This window comes from Petaurus breviceps, unplaced genomic scaffold, assembly GCF_028583685.1.
Source record: "Petaurus breviceps papuanus isolate PSGF00001 unplaced genomic scaffold, PetGlider_PUasm1.0 174, whole genome shotgun sequence".
NCBI classification, from domain to species: domain Eukaryota; kingdom Metazoa; phylum Chordata; class Mammalia; order Diprotodontia; family Petauridae; genus Petaurus; species Petaurus breviceps.
The window spans coordinates 24,938,431-24,955,110 of record NW_027185761.1 but is presented as its reverse complement, the minus strand read 5'-3'; the positions used below and the strand labels follow the sequence as shown (position 1 = coordinate 24,955,110).

Genomic DNA, 16,680 nt, shown 5'->3' with positions numbered 1-16,680 from the left:
TTCTGAAACAACTCCCCTCATCATTTCTTATAGCCCAACAGTATTCAATCACAATCACATACCACAATTTGTTTAGCCATTCTCTAGTTAATGGACACCCCCCCCCCCAACTTCCATTTCTTTGCCACCACAAAAAGAGATGCTATAAATATTTTTGGACATATAGATCCTTTGATTTCTTTGGGGACTTAGTAGTGGTATTTCTGGGTCAAAGGGTATGCACAGTTTTATAGCCTTTGGAAATAGTTCTATTGTTCTTCAGAATGGTTAGACCAGTTCACTATCCCACCAACAATTCCCTATTTTCCCTCATCCCCTCCAGTATTTGTCACTTCTGATAGCTGTGTGGTGTTACCTCAGAGTTGTTTTAATGTGTGTTTGTCTAAACAATAGTGATTTAGAGAATTTTTTCATATGACTATAGATAACTTTAATTTATTCTTTTGAAAACTGCTTGTTCATATCCTTTGACCATTTTTTTCATTTGGGAAATGGCTCTCATTTTTAAATTATAATTTTGACTCAATTCTCTATATATTTGAAAAATGAGGTTTCTCTTATTATCTCTTTTAATTAGGTCTATTTTTGCTTTTGTTTTGTCTGAGATTATGATTATTACCCCTGACTATTTTTTTTACTTCAGTTGAAGCATATTAGATTCTGATCCAGCTCTTTATCTGAACTCTGTGTGTGTCTTTCTGTTTCAAGTGTGTTTCTTGTAAACAACATATTGTTGGATTCTGGTTTCTAATCAATTTTACTGTCCGCTTTCATTTTATGGGTGGGCTCATCCCATTCACATTCACATGTGGATTTATAATCACATTGTGATTACTATATATTTGACTCCATCTCATTTTCTTCTGTTTATTCTTCTCACTCTTTTTATCCTGTCCCTCCTCAAAAGTCTACTTTGCTTGTAACTACTGCCTCCTTTAATTTTCCCTCTTTTTTTAATCACCCCCCTGTAAAGTCAATCATGAGCAGCTGTCCTGAGGATTGCTGCTGTGAATAACTTTAAGGGTCTAATCACATGGTATAATAAACTCTCTATTTGTTCAGCAATAAACTAAAGCATAACATTCAAGAAACTAAAGCACAATGTTCATGAAATCATATTACTAAGGTGGCCACGTAGTCTCAAAGAAAACATAGCATTCAGTATATTTTATAGTCATCTTTAAGGGGTAGCAGAAAATACAAACACCATCCACCCCAGGTCATAGTAAGTTACAATCTCCTCAGTTAATACAGAGTATCCAAAGTAAAGTCCTCTTTGATCTTAACTAGAGGCTGACTTCCAAACCCCATGGCTCCTTCTCTGTGGATTCCTTCTCTACAGGCTGACCACTCTTAACTCTTGCCTGGATTCACATATAGGCAGCTCTCCACTCCTGTTCCATATCTCAGCTCATGGGGACTGCCCCACTCCAAGCTCTTTGAGTTTCTGTTTCTAGGAAAACAAAGCTTAACAGGGCTACAATAATATTTACATACATTACCAGCACTATCATCTCAATTCACTTTCTGTCTGAGAAATCAGTATGGAAAAACAGACAAGACTTCTGTCTGAGAAACCAACACATAACAGACAGAGGGCTGACATCACAAACATTCTCTCAGTTCTGCCTGCTCCCAGCTCAGCTTGTGCTCTTATCTGTTCCTTCCTGTTCCATCCTTTTTGCAAACTCCTCTCACCATGAGTTCCATGTGATTACATTCCACCTATTAAGGGGTAGGGGAGATCTTCAAATTCCCTTATGACTATTAAGGGCAATACAATGTATACTGTTTCCATTCAAAGACTCTTGATACAATAAAAGGTGTGGCTCAAAGATACTTGATTAGCTAAAACTCAATCCAAAAAAACAGCATAAAACCCCCTTCCTCTTTTTCTTATTCCCTTCTTCTCCTATTTCCCTATTGTGTAAGATAGATTTTTATTAGCTAAGTACATATACATATATACATATGTATATGTGTATATATGTACATATATACACACATATACACATACATATATACATACACACATACACAGATATTTATATATTCTTCTCTGTTTGAACCCATTCCAATGAGAGTGAGGTTTAAGCATTGCCCATTCTTTCCCTATCCCATTTTTCTTTTTACTATAAAAGCTCTTCCTCACACACCTCTTTTATGTGAAACATTTTCCCTATTCTACCTCTCCCCCTCCCTCTTTAACTAGCGTATCCCTCTTTCTCACCTCTTCATTTTTTCTTGAGATCATTCTGATATAATCAACTCACTTCCATGCCCTCTCTCTATGTAAACTCTTTTTAACTGCCCTAAATTCTTAGGAGTTACATGAATTATTTTTCTCATATAGAAATGTAAACAGTTTAACTTTATTGAGTCTCTTATGATTTCTTTTTCATGTTTACCTTTTTATGCTTCTCTTGAGTCTTGTGCTTGAATGTAGAATTTTCTATTCAGCACTGATATTTTCATCAGGAATGCTTGAGAATTTTCTATTTCATTAAATATCCATTTCCCCCCTGAAGGATTATACTTAGTTTTGCTGAGTAGTTTATTCTTGGTTTTAATCTTAGCTTTGCCTTCCAGAATGTCATATTTTAAGCTCTCCACTCTTTTAAAGCCACTAAATCTTGTGTGATCCTGACTGTGGCTCTATGATATTTGAATTGTTTCTTTCTGGCACCTTGCAGAATTTCCTCCTTAACTTGTGAGTTCTGGAATTTGGCTATAATATTTTCAAGTTTTTGTATTGAGATTTCTTTCAGCAGGTGATTGGTAGATTCTTTCAATTTTTATTTTACCCCCTGTATCTAACATATTGGGTCAGTTTTCTTTATAAATTCCTTGAAATATGATATTCAGCTCTTTTTTTGATCATGGTTTTCAGGTAGTACAATAATTCTTAACTTATCTCTTTTCAACCAACTTTCCAGTTGTTTTTCCAATGAGATGTTTCACATTTTCTTCTATTTTTCATTCTTTTGACTTTTATTGCTTCTTGACATCTCATGGAATCATTATCTTCCAGTTTCCCAATTCTAATTTTTAAGGAATTAGTTTCTTAAGTGAACTTTTGTACTTCTTTTTCCATTTGCCTAATTCTATTTTTTAAGGAGTTTTTTCTTCAGTGAATGTTTATGCCTCTTTTACATTAGGCTAATTCTATTTTTTAACATGTTAGTTTTATCAATATTATTTGTTCCTCTTTTAACAAGCTGTTAATTCTTTTTTCATAATTTCCTTGTGTCACTTTTCATTTCTTCTCCCAATAGTTCCTCTACCATTCAACTCTTATCTTTTTAACTCTTCCAGGAATTCTCATTGGGCTTGTGTCCAATTAACAGTTTTCTTTGAGGCTTTCATTGTAGTTGTTTTTATGTAATTGTCTTCTTGTAACTTGGTCTTCCCTTCATATTTCCATTTATCCTTATCTAGGCTTATACTGGTCAATACATTCTTAGTAAACCCATGTTAACTTCCAATAATGGCTGCTTCCTTTTCTAAACTTCTAATAATGGCTGCTTCCTTTTCTAAACTTCTAATAATGGCTGCTTTCTTTTCTAAAGGCTTAAAACATCTTCTTATTAATATAGTCTAGGCTTTTGTTAGTGTTCAGTACATCTTTTTTGAATGAATAACACATTTTCCCCAATCAGTATCCCTGATCAAACTTTTCTTTGTAATCCACTCCATACTAAAATAGCCTCACTTCTTAGAAAGATGACAAATACCAATCTAAATTAAATGCTTTCTATAGTAGTACTTCTCACCTTCATTAGTTTGGAGGTAACAAGTTTTTTTTAGCAAGTTTTCTGCTACCTTTTAGCTACATAGAAGAAGAAATAAGGGAACACTTTGCTATCTACTCTACTTAATATTAATGAGAAATTGAAAATGAGATTTGGAAGTCACAGAATCATAGAATTTTGAAATTGGAAGAGATCACTGACAGTTGGTTGACTTGAACTCACAAGGGAAAACTTCCTCCTGAGGCAGTCCATCCATTTCTGGATGGCTCTGATCATTATAAAGTTTTCCCTTAGGTTTAGCTAAATTTTGTTTCTCTGTTAACTTCCACATATTGCTAGCACCTGGTTTTGCTCTCTGTTGCCAGGCAGAACAAGTCAGCTTGACAGTCTGTGCTTTTCCATTTGACAATTCCTTAAAAATATGAAGATAGCTATAATCCTCTCCTTTCATTTCTTCTCTAGGCTTCATTTCCATAAAAATGAACATAATAGATATTTTCCATTCCCTTAATGCTGGGAAAATATGGAAGTGAGATCAAATGTATATTGAGCACCTATTGTGTGCTCAGTCATGTGCTCAACACTGATGGAGTTACAAAGAAGCAGTAGACATGGAGGTTTTTGCAAGGAACTTATAATCTATATGCAAACAGATGATAGAATTGGAAAATAACAGAAAATATGGACACATTTAGAAAAGGAACTAATTTTACTTATAAATCCACTTAGATCAGGGATTTTTTTTCCTGAAAGTTCTTTTATGACCTTTTCAATTTCACTTTCTAAAACTGGGTTGTTCAAGGTCTCTATTTCTTTTTTAGTTAATATTTGTATTTTATATTTTGTTTATGATTGTCCATTAAAAAATTCTTGGTTTTAATATATAATGGAATACAGAAAGTCCTGATGATTCTTTTTCTTTTCTCACTGTTGTGAATTCAGCTTGTTCATTTTTAATTTTGGCAATTTGATTTTATTCCCTTAAAAAAAATCAGGTTAGCTAAAGGTTTATTGATTTAGTTAGTGTTTTTAAAGAACCAGCTTTGAAAAGGAACTATTACTGAAAAAACCTATAGCAACATCTAAAAAATTATTAACTATGTTACACTTGAATTTATATCAGGGACATAAGGATGGTTCAGTACAAGAAAAACAATTAACATAATCTTATTAAAATAAAAAACCAAATCATATGATTACATTAATAGATGCAGGAAAAGCCTTTGAGAAAAGCATAACATTCATTATTGCCCCTAAAAATATAAAAGTAGAAAGACCATTTAAAATATGATAAAATAGATCCCTAAAACCAAAATCAAGCATTATTTCCTATAAAGAAACACTAGAAGCTTTTGGAGTAAAGGCAAGGGTAAAGCAAGGATGGTCAATATCCTCACTGTTATTTGACGTAGTTCTAAAAATTTAAGTGATAGGAACAACACTATGGAACAAAATTAAAGGCATACACATTGGCAAAGAGAAGACAAAACTATTCCAATTTGTAGATGACATAATTTACTAAGAAACAGCTAGAGAAAAAATAATTGGAATAATGGATCTACTACAAAATAAAACCATAAGACCAACACCATTTCTGTATAACAATAATAAGAATCTAGGAGGAAAGATAAAGAAAATTGATTCAAAATTATTTCAAAATGTCTAAAATATCTGGGAATCAATCTGTCAAAACACTCATAAAACTTATAAAAATACAATTACAAATTTATGTTCCAGAAACAAAGGAAGACAAAAAATTGGAAGGCTATTCATTACTTATATTTAAACTGCACTCATACAGTAATATAGCAAATATAATAGAGTAATATGGTAAAAGTGACTGCATCGCTGAAGTTATTTAGTACTAAACCAATCAAACTATCAACTAGACAAAACAATAACAAAATTTATTTGGAAGAACAAAAAATCTAGTGTTCTGAGGGAAATAATGGAAAAAAAAGTGAGATTGAAGGATGGGAGAGAGTGAAATAGTAATTCCATGCTTCAAGCTATATTGTGAAGCAGTGATCATCAAAATTATTTGGTACCAGTTAAAAAAATAGAAAGATAGAGCAGTTTCTTTCAAAATGCCTAAACTATCTGGAAGTTAATAAAAACATTCAAAACTTATAAGAATACAACTGCAGAATACTCTATATGGGAATTAAGGAAAATTTAAATAATTGGAAAACTGTTCATTGGTTGCTCATGGTTGTACTGTACCAATGTAATAAAAATATGGTATCCAATTTAATTTGAAATTATAGTGTGATACCAATTCAACTAAGAGCTAGACAAAATAATAGCAAATACCATCGGAGGAATCTAAAGGTTTAACAGTCCAAGGGAAATGAAGAAAAAAAAAGTGAGACTAAAGAATAGCATTTCCAGACTTTAAACTGTATTGTGAAGTGGTAATAATCAAAATTATTTGATACTGGTTAAAAGATAGTGAAACAGATTAGATAAACAAGAATATCAAACTACTGAACTCAATATTCCAATTTTTAATCAACCCAAGGATATAAACTTATTGGGGGGAAAGATTCCCCACTTGAGAATTTCTGGAAAAACAGGAAAGCTCTTTATAAAAAAAATAGATTTAGACCAGCATTTATACTATATAATACAGTAAGTTATAATTGACTATACCACTTAAATATAAAAAGTCATATATTAAAAATATGTCAGGAAAATGAAAGGAGGTACTTTTTTCAACTATGGCTGGGGATGGAATCCTTAATGAAATGAGGGGTCATCGTAAAGCATAAAATAAGCATTTTTATTACCTGACTTTGAAATGTTTTTGTATAAACAAAATTAATTCAGCTGATATAAGAAGGGGGGGAAATCTTCAATCAGATATATTGAATATTCAGATATCTTTGTGATTTCATCAATTTGGAAGTTCTTTTCAAGGATGCAGATTTGAATGCATTCATGCCTGCCTATCCTATGCAGCCTTGTCTATGTTCTTCCAAAATTATTTGACATAAGGGATCCACTCAGCAGGTTATAGACTTTTCTTGATTTCTCCTGATATCATAAAGGTAACATTTGAACCCTCTGACTGTTCACTTCTATCACTTGCTCGTGCCATGTCACCAGTACATCTTCTCTTCCTGTAATACAATTCCTTGATGATGCTTTCTACTACTACTTTGGGATTTCTTGTTGGTAATATATATAATGTCTGTAGATCTTTTATCTAAATTACATGGAATTAACACAAATGTATAAGACCAAGAGCTATTTCTCAGTAGATAACTGGTCAAAATAGAGGAACAAATATTTCTCAAACAGGTCTCTTCTCAAAAGAAGAAGAGCAGCCCAGTGTTATGATGCATGCTTGTAATCTCTGCTGCTGGGAAGATTGAGGCTGATGGATCACCTGAGTTCAGGGGTTTTGAGTTTCAGCAGGGTTAAAGTCCACCAGATGTCTGTACTAAGACTGGCACCAGTATAGTAATTCCCCTGGAATTAGGATACCACCAGGCTACCTAAGGAGGAGTGAACAGGCCAAGTTGGAAATGGAGTGGGTTAAAGTTTCTGTGCTGATCCACAACGGGGTTAGACCCCTGAGTGGCTACTGCATTTCGAGCCCGGGCAAGATAGGTAGACCCAGTGCTGAAAAAGAAGAATTGCATACTTTTATAACCATATAAAAGAATATTCCAAATCACTAATAAGAAAAACATATATCAAAATAATTCCATGGTTTTATCTCAATCCCTTCATATTGAAGATGACAAAAAATAGTCACTAGTCAGTGTCAGAGAGACTGTGAGAAGACTGGCATATCCAGTGTACAGTAAAATCCATTGTATTGATATATCTATCTATATACATATATATCAATACAATGGTGTTAGATTTGTGAATTGGTCCAGCCATTCTGGAAAATACTTTGGAACTGTGTATAAATAGTGATTCAAATGTTCATATCTTTTGACCTAGGGATCCATCTGCTAGGCTTATACCCCAGAAATCTCATAGACAGAAAGAATGGTCTTATGTATAACAAAAGTGCTTGTACCACCATTTTTTAAATGCAGCAAAGAAATGGAAACAAAAAAATGAGTTCAGAATATTGGAGAATGGCTGAAAAATTGTGGTATATGAATGTAGGCAGTTGATAGTTGGTCTACACCAACTATCCCTGTTTATTTATTTTGCATATATTCCTTACTGACTCATCAGTGAATCCATTATATGCCCCTCTCTTTAAGCACTGAGCCTGTCTCACCTTTGTGTTTATATCTCTAGTGCATGGTACAATTCCTGGCACATAGCAAGTGCTGAATAAATGCTTATTAATCATGTTTATTCATTACACTTGTCTGACCCTTGCTAAAATAACGTCTTGTGACATTTCTTGCATTGCTGTCTTGAAGCAACTTTTGTTTTTTAGTCCTGGCTTGGTCTCTAACCAGCATTGTAAGGCAAGTCACTCCTCTCTGGACCTTAAGTTATCTTTTCTATAAAATGGGTAGGTGGGGGACTGGACTAGATCTCTTTAGCTCTAGGACTCAGTGTCTTTTTTTCCCCTTCTAGACTGTATGCTCTTTGAGCAAAAGTATCATATATTACAGGGTGTCCCAAAAGTCTTAGTGTGGTTTTAAGGTTTAGTAGCTTAAAACTGCAATAAGATTTTTGGAACACTATTTGTCTGTCTATCTATCTATCTATGTATCTATCTATCTATCTATCTATCTATCTATCTATCTATCTATCTATCTATCTATCTGTCTGTCTGTCTGTCTGTCTGTCTGTCTGTCTGTCTGTCTGTCTGTCTGTCTGTCTGTGTCTGTCTGTCATTACATCCCTCCTGCCTCCCCGGCATTACATCTAATAGGATCTGAATAAATGTTTGTTGGACAGTGGAAGAATTTATTGCTTTCTCCAGATCTCATGCCTGGAAGTCTCTCACTACCCCTTCTCTGCCTCTTCAATGTTTCTTTCAAAGCCCAGCCTTAAGTCTCTTTTTCCCCAAGAAGTTTTCCCTGATGCTTCTGACACACAGTGATCTCTCTGCATTTATTTATTTCATTCTCCACTCATGTTGGTACTTAAGCTGCCTTGTACTGGCTATTTGTCAGCAAATCTGCATATGTTCCCTCATCTCTACCCTCCAAGTCTCCCAGTGAAACTGTAAACTCCTTGAGTGAAGGAACAGTGTCCTCGTCTAGCCTCTTGTATCTCTGAAAGGTCTTAGCCCAGGGCTAGGGACTTTAGGAGCTCAGTACATTCTTGTTGAATTGAATTGCTCTTATGTCTAAGCAATAAACCCTTCCTGAGATGGCATAGGAGGTAGGAGCTTTGGAAGGGAGTGAGCTGATTGTCCCAAATCCCTGGCTGTGGGCAGGCAGGTTGAAAATGGGGAGAGAAGGAAGTGGAAGTGAGGAGGAGCAAAGGAATGTCCAGCCCTGTAATGGGCTTCTGCCAAACCATGACCAAAGGTCTGTAACTCTAGAGCTGGAAGGGGCCTCAGGGGGCATTAAGTCCAAGCCCATAATTTTCAGATGAGGACACTGAGGCAGAGGGAGGTGAATGCAGTGACTTGCTTGAAGGTCACATGGGTTGTATAAGTGATGGGACTTGAACAACAATTCTGTGACTCCAGAGTTAGTGTTTTCGCCATTGTACTAGGTTACCATCGTGAGACACTTTAAATCTGGAGTTGGGAGTTGGATTCACTTCCTGCCTTTGATGCTTACTACCTATGTGACCTGGGACAGACAAATCAATGGACAAGAATAACCTCTCTGGGCCTCAATTCCTTCACCTGTAAAATGAGGAGAGTTGGACTAGAGGATCTTCCAGCTCTGAATCTATGTCCCTATAATCCTATGACCTGGGTTCAAATCCTCCCTCTGTGTGACTTTGGACAATTTATTTAGCCTCTCTGAACTTCAGTTTCCTTTTCTGTAAAATGAGGCAAGGGACCTTTTAAGTTTCCATGCTAAAATCTATCACCCTGTGCTTATCTCTAAGTCGTCTCAGCGCCCCTCTGATTTTCCCATGTGGCTTTTCCGCTCCTGGATGGGAGGCCCTCCCGTTCGTTGCCTGGCTTTCTTAGCTCATGCTGAGTCACTGTGTCTGCTGGCAGATGCTGGCAGATGCTGGGTAAGTTGTTTTCTCTGTTCATTCCCACCATTAGATTTAAGGGGAGATGAGTGTGTTTTTGTACCTACTGTTAATCAGGTAAATGATAGGAAATGAGAATGCAGAGCAAAAGTTGCCTTTTCTACAAAGACTGGGTAGTCAGATTATTTCCCAGAAAGTTCATCCCTAAGGTGGAGTCTGGTGCTAGAAGGCAGAGGTCCCCGTGAGAATGGTGTGCAGGAAAGAATACTGGCTTTGGAATTAAAATGGAAATCCTGGCTCTCTCCTTTATTAGTTGGGCAAGCCTGTTTAAGCCTCATTTTCTTTATAAAGCAGGGAAAATAATTGTGCCACCTACCTACCACACAAAGTTATGAAGATCAGAAGGGATAATGGATGTAAGTACTTTGGACCTTTTTTTGGGAGTGGGAATATATATGGAACTGTGATTTCATTGTCAAAGGCAATGACCTCCACAGATGCCAAATGTCATTCAACATGATCTCTGTAACTTATATTCATAGATACTCAACTGGGGCATTGACAGGTTAAGGGACTTGCCCAGGGTCACATAGTCATTATGGGTCAGAGGCGGATCTTGAATCTAGATTTTCCTGCTCTCTATTTGCTATGGCAATGTATACCACCATTTTTTTCCCTTCTCAAATCCTTCTCAACAAAAAAAATGTGTTGGAAACTCCCAGGGTAATCAATATATATCTCATAATATCCTTTTAGGTATATTCATTAAATGCTTGCAGTAACTACAGTATAACTTTTGGATCTCCTTCCCTCCCCCAGAAGATTATGATGGTTTTGAATCACTGCAGAAACAAAATTTTATTGCTTCCAAAATAATAGACTTATTGTCACACTGGAAAAATATAGTGAAACTTAGTTGGGCAATTATTTGCTACTTAAATCTCATTAAAGAATTTTTAGCACAAACCCATTGTTGCAAGCTCTTTGTGGGTTCCTGAACCTCTGTAGTACAGCATGTGTTATTTCTTGCTCTAGAACAATAATAACAGCAACAGTAATAGCTAACAATTAAAAATATATAATATAAAATATATAATAAAAACTCTATACAAGTCAATAGGATATATTGGCATAGAATGACAGCGATTCTTTAGGGTGTCCACATTGTTTGCAGTTCTCACTGTGATAACTTCTTTTTCTTCATAATAGATAAGGCTGAAATCATAAAATTTTTAAAAAGTCAGTCTGCTACAGGAGGTGGCAGATTTAATGTCTCATCTGGAGAAAAGGAAACAGGTCAATTGCTTAAAAATTATAGATCTAGAGCTGACATAGAAGAACTTCTAACGTAACAGCAAGTTTTATTTGCTTCAACATACTTTGGGAAGTTGCTCACATAGTCCGCTAAGGGGGCTGTTGTGTAAAAAAAACAAAACAAAACAAAACCATTTTGGAATCTGGGTATAAGCTTAAGAGGAATAGGTTAAGCAAAGGTGGAGAGGTGTTGGTTATTATGAAGGCAGATTCATGATGGGAAATCCAAGACCCCAAGAGGAAAGGTACAGAATCTTCTAGTGAAGATCCCTAGATGTTACATCATTGTGGAAGCATATTAAAGCCTACCTGGACAGAAAAGGGAAGTTGAGTTTAGTGAACAGATAGATCATAAGCCTGCATGGAAGAATGATACAGTGCTGATGAATAACTTCAATTAGTTCTACATCTGCTTGAGACAAAGGCAGAAGAGCTAATGTCTTTTATTTTAAAACAAGTTTTGGCCTGGTTTATTAAAGTATACTTTTATGCAGTTTACTTTTCACTGGTTTGTTCTGGCATGCTTCTGATGATATCAGAATCACCTGGATCAGTGATAGCCAACGTACATACTTTGTAGTACTTCCCACATGCTGTACCCAATTCAATGTTATTGCCACCATAGTGATGTATGCCAGTTTTGGCCAATAGAGTGTAATATTCGATCTCTGATTTTCTCAAGGCCGGGCAGTTGTTGGCTAAGATGACCAATTTGGCTTTGCCTTGTCTGATCATTTTCAGGGTCTGTTTGTAGCTTAGCACGTATTTGATGCTTTTCATGACCTGCTGGAGCTCCGAGTTGATGGACTCCAGCGACTTTTTCGTCTCCTTTGAGACCAGCATCTTCCTGCCTGCGGTGTGGAAGGACCCTCAGCCGGAGACCTGTCACCCAAGATGGCTGGGGAGCTAATAAATTTTTTTTTTTTGCCTTTTTTGGAGGGGCAATTGGGGTTAAGTGACTTGTCCAAGGTCACACAGCTAGCAAGTGGTAAGTGTCTGAGGCCAGATTTGAACTCATATCCTCCTGACTCCAGGGCTGGTGCTCTATTCACGGTGCCATCTAGCTGCCCCGAGCTAATAATAATAAAAATAAATGATTGGAGTTCCGATTTCATCCATGTAGGGAACTCCTGGTGAGGGGATTCCCTTCACCAATGCTGATCAATAACTATTGCTCTGCAATTTATAGTCTTACAGAGTCAGCTTTCCTCAATGATCATTTCATCAGTGATCAAAAGGTGAGATGACAAGGGAAACTGATGTTCTGGACCACATCCTAAGCTCCAAGACATGCTGCTGGCAGAAGGTGAATTGATAGAAACTTTGCAGGGAAATTTGCTCTCTATTTAGAGTTAGAAAAGCCAGGAAGAATCTGAGTTTTACATCCTAGATTTTGGGAAAAAATATTTCAGAGAGCTCAGAAGAAGGGCTATTAAGAAGGCATGGCCTAAAATTCTATTGGAGAAATTAGCTCAGATTGAATGGGGAGCTCTTAATAAAATTCTGCAGAAAAATGGAAGCAACTCCAACAAGGAAGAAAAGGGGCGATTCCTTTAGAATCTAGCATGGATGGATAGGGAGCTCACTGATCATGTTAGATTTTCAAAATTTTGTGTCCAGAAAATGGAAACATTAGCACATGGAGACAAGAGTGTAGTGTGGACCTGTAAGAAAAACACAGGAAATGCTAAAATTCAGAGGAATGCCAAGGACAGCAAACAGGGTTGTTTTTTTAAATGAAGATATATGGGGAATTGTGTACAATGGGGAAAAGGTGGAACTTTTGTTGTTTGTTGTTTAGCATTTTCAGTTGTGTCCTACTCTTTTTGACCCCATTTGAAATTTTCTTGGCAAGGATATTAGAAGGTTTTGCCATTTTCTTCTCCAGCTCATTTTACAGATGAGGAAACTGAGGTAGAGTTAAGTGACTTGCCCAGGGTCACACAGGTACTAAGTTTCTGAGGCCTTTTTTGACCTCAGAACTGCTCAGGGTTTAATTTGGTTCTGTTTTCTATACAAAGGAATGGTCTTTGGAATGAAAAGAAAAGGACAAAATGGGAATGGAATATTCCATTATATATCAATATACCATATATATCAATAAGGAATGGAAACTCAAAATAAATAAGAAGATAATAAGAGAATTCTTGACTGCCCTTGGTGAGTTCAAGTCTCCAGACCCAGACAAACTGTATCTTGTGTATTAAGAGAACTGGCAGATGGGATTGCTGAGTCATTTTCAATGATCTTTGAAAGATTATAAAGAACAAGAGGGGTAACACAGGGCCAAGGAATGGCAAATGTCCAGATTTTCAAGAGGGAAGAGAGTTCAGTACGCAAACGATAGAGCTTTGATTATAGAGCTTGACTTTGCTGGCAAAATGCTAGAATGTTTTATTAAAGGGATGGGGAGTGAACATCTGGAAGATGAAGTGGTTCTCATAAAGAGTCTGCATGAGTTCCTCAAGGTCAAGTCATGCCAGACTAGACTCATTTCATTTTGTGACAGGGTTACTAGACTGGTAGACCAGGAGAATTTATTTGGATTTTGGTGAAATGTTAGATAAGTTTACCACTCTGTCCTTGAGTATAAAATGAGATAAGTGGAGTAGTAGAGAATACAGTGAGATGCATTTGGAAATGATTGAGTGACAACTAGACCCAATGAATAGTTACCAATGGGTCAGTATCATCATAGAGGTAGGGCTCTGGTTTATTGCCAGGCCCAGTTCTATCTACTGAACCATCTAGGCATCTATAAAGTCCCTTCCAACTCATCACTTCTGATATTCTGTGATGCTGTTACCCTGAGGCAACTTAGGTAGCCACCTCAGTACACCATTGTCATTATACCCTGTTATTGACACCCAAGTAATAAGATTTACCAGCTTGATCAACCCAATCGGTTTTGGCTAAAACTCCAACCCTCCCTTGCTATGTGACAGTGGTCACCATTGACAATAATCAAGTAATTCACTGAGGGCTCTGAAAAGAGTTTGCCAAGAGGGTTTGTTAGAAATGGATCATAGCATTAGGCTGGAAGAATGTTAAAGGTGAATCTAGTCTAACCTCTTCATTTTAGAAATAAGGAAATGGAGGCCCAGCAAGGGGACGGATGGTACCCAAGGTCACACAGATTGTAAGTAGCTAAGCCAGGACCTGAAACCAGGTCCTGATGCTCAATTCAATGATGTTTCCACTTCACTAAGTTGTCTCTATAACTTGTTGAATAATGCCCAATAGAGGTGATATGGAAGTTCCATTGTGTTTACCAAAACAATGCCATCTTTAACAATTTTTTTTTTCATTTAATAAGCATTTATTTTCTCTCCCTCCCATCTGCCTCTCTCCAGTGGTGGTGGTGATGGTGGTGGAAGAGAACCCTTGCAACAATTATGCATAGGCAAACAAAACAAATTCCTGCATTGATCATCTTGTTTAATGCCATTTTGTAAATGCCCTCCTTCCTAGGAAAACCCGGGACAGGAAGATGTAGTTGCCCAGATTAAAGTACAAAAATAGGGCAGAGGTCAAGATAGACTTATTGGGCCAACCCAGAGACAACAAGAGGAGGGATGTGGGAGGCCAGCCCCCTTGGTCACATCTGCCTGAAGCATCTGGATAAGATTTTGTCTGATCCAGGACCCTTTCAGGGCATCCATCTCCACTCTCTGATGGAGGACCCTTCCCAGTTTTATCATGTAAACTTTCCTTGATACAGTCATTGAATAAGTAAATATCTGCCTGGTGGAGACATGGTTGTGCTCTGTGGACCTGCGGTGCTCTGGACAGATTCTATTTGCTTGTGGTTGCGTGTAGTATTTCTTTTTTCATGAAGGCCTTTGACAGCTGGGTCTGAGGACTGGTCCTGGGAAATCGGAACAGCAGAATGGGTTTGATAACCACCAACATGAGCTTAATGGCCTTGCTTTCTGTATGATCTGTAGAGAGTGATGGGGCTTAACCCACTTAATAGGAACTTAATAGGTAATCTGTATAAATATTTATTTCACATTTGAGATATCCAGAAAGAGCAGCTGACTCAGAAATTGGAAGAGATAGGCCATCCGATTGTCGATTTAGAGGCAGACAGGACTTTAGAGGTCACCTAGTCCAAACCCTTCATTTTAGAGGAATTTATGCCTCAAGAGTGACTCACCCAAGGTTACACAGCAGGTGTCTGACACAGCTGGTGTCTGAGATAGGATTTAAACCCAGGTCTTTCTACCTTTATGTTCAACACTCAGTCCACTGTCCTGCAGTTTGCTTATTTCTCAGCTCATCCTCTCACCACCAGCAACCCATTGGCCAGTACGTCCTTAAAACATTGTATTTTGGTGGAGGAGGAAACAGTATTTATAGTTTAAGAGAGCTGGTTGGAGTACTGAGAAGTTAATTGACTTGCCCAGGGTTGTGTCAATGGTGGGACTTGAACCCATGACTTCACGATTCCAAAGCGGTGTATCTATCTACTTCTGGTCTGCCTTCCAATCTATCCTTTACAGCATTGCTAGATACATTCTAAAATCCCACTTTGCACATGTCAATCTTCTGCTCAAACCTCCTCAATCATTTTTCTCTGAGAGGCAGTTTTTAGAAGGAGTGGAAAGAATGCAGGCTTTGGTATTCGGAGAGGCCTGACTCCAGAGTCTGAAAACCTGAGTTCAAATCCTGTCTCTGATGCTTACTCCTTGTGTGACCTGGGGCAACTTACTTTACATCCCTGGCCTTAGTTTCCTCAACTGTAATATGTAGGGGAAGGGTGGCCAAATGGTTTCTATGAGTTGATTTTACATCTATGATTCTATAATTCAGACAAGAACTCACTGAGTGATCACACACAGATTATCTTCCCCCTTGGAATCTCACTTTCTTCATTTGTAAAAATGGGAATAAACCTCCCCTGGGGTGTAGATACTGCAAGTATTAAGAGAGATCATGAATGTAAAGGGCTTTACAAACTGCAAGGGACTGGAATGTCAGCTTTTCTTACTGGCACATGCTACCTTATATTATTAATTCTTTTTAAGCACATGCCCTGTTTCTCTAAGCAAGTCATTGCTTTATAGGCTTAGACCTGGAAGGGACCCTGGAGGCTGAGGTAAGCCTCCTTACTTTACAAGTAAAGAAGCTAAGATCCAGAGTGGTCAAAGACCTTGCTCAAGATAATGCAGGAAGTATGTGGGAGAGCTAGAATTCTACCCTGATTCTAAATCCAGTGAGTTTTTTTTTTCACTGTCTTTCTGCATCCCCTGTAAGGGCAAAGACCGTTGGAAATGGGTATTCTTAACCTTTTGTGTCATGGACTCCTTTGGCAATGTGGCCAGACCTATGGACACCTCTCTCAATAATATCTTTAAATGTATAAAATAAAACAAAGTTTTACAAAGGAAGTCAAAGATTACTGAAAAAAAAGATGTATTTTTTCCCATCTGAGTTCATGAACCACCCTCCCCCTTCTAGCAATATGTATATGTATATATATGTATGTATGTATATATGTATATATATCTATATTTGTGAACTC

At 37.1% G+C, this 16,680-nt stretch overlaps 1 pseudogene; it reads right to left on the bottom strand.

Moving 5' to 3' along the window:
- Positions 1–11,648: 11,648 nt before the first annotated feature.
- On the bottom strand, positions 11,649–11,996 carry LOC138158402 (large ribosomal subunit protein eL30 pseudogene; annotated as a pseudogene).
- Between the last annotated feature and the right edge of the window lie 4,684 nt (positions 11,997–16,680).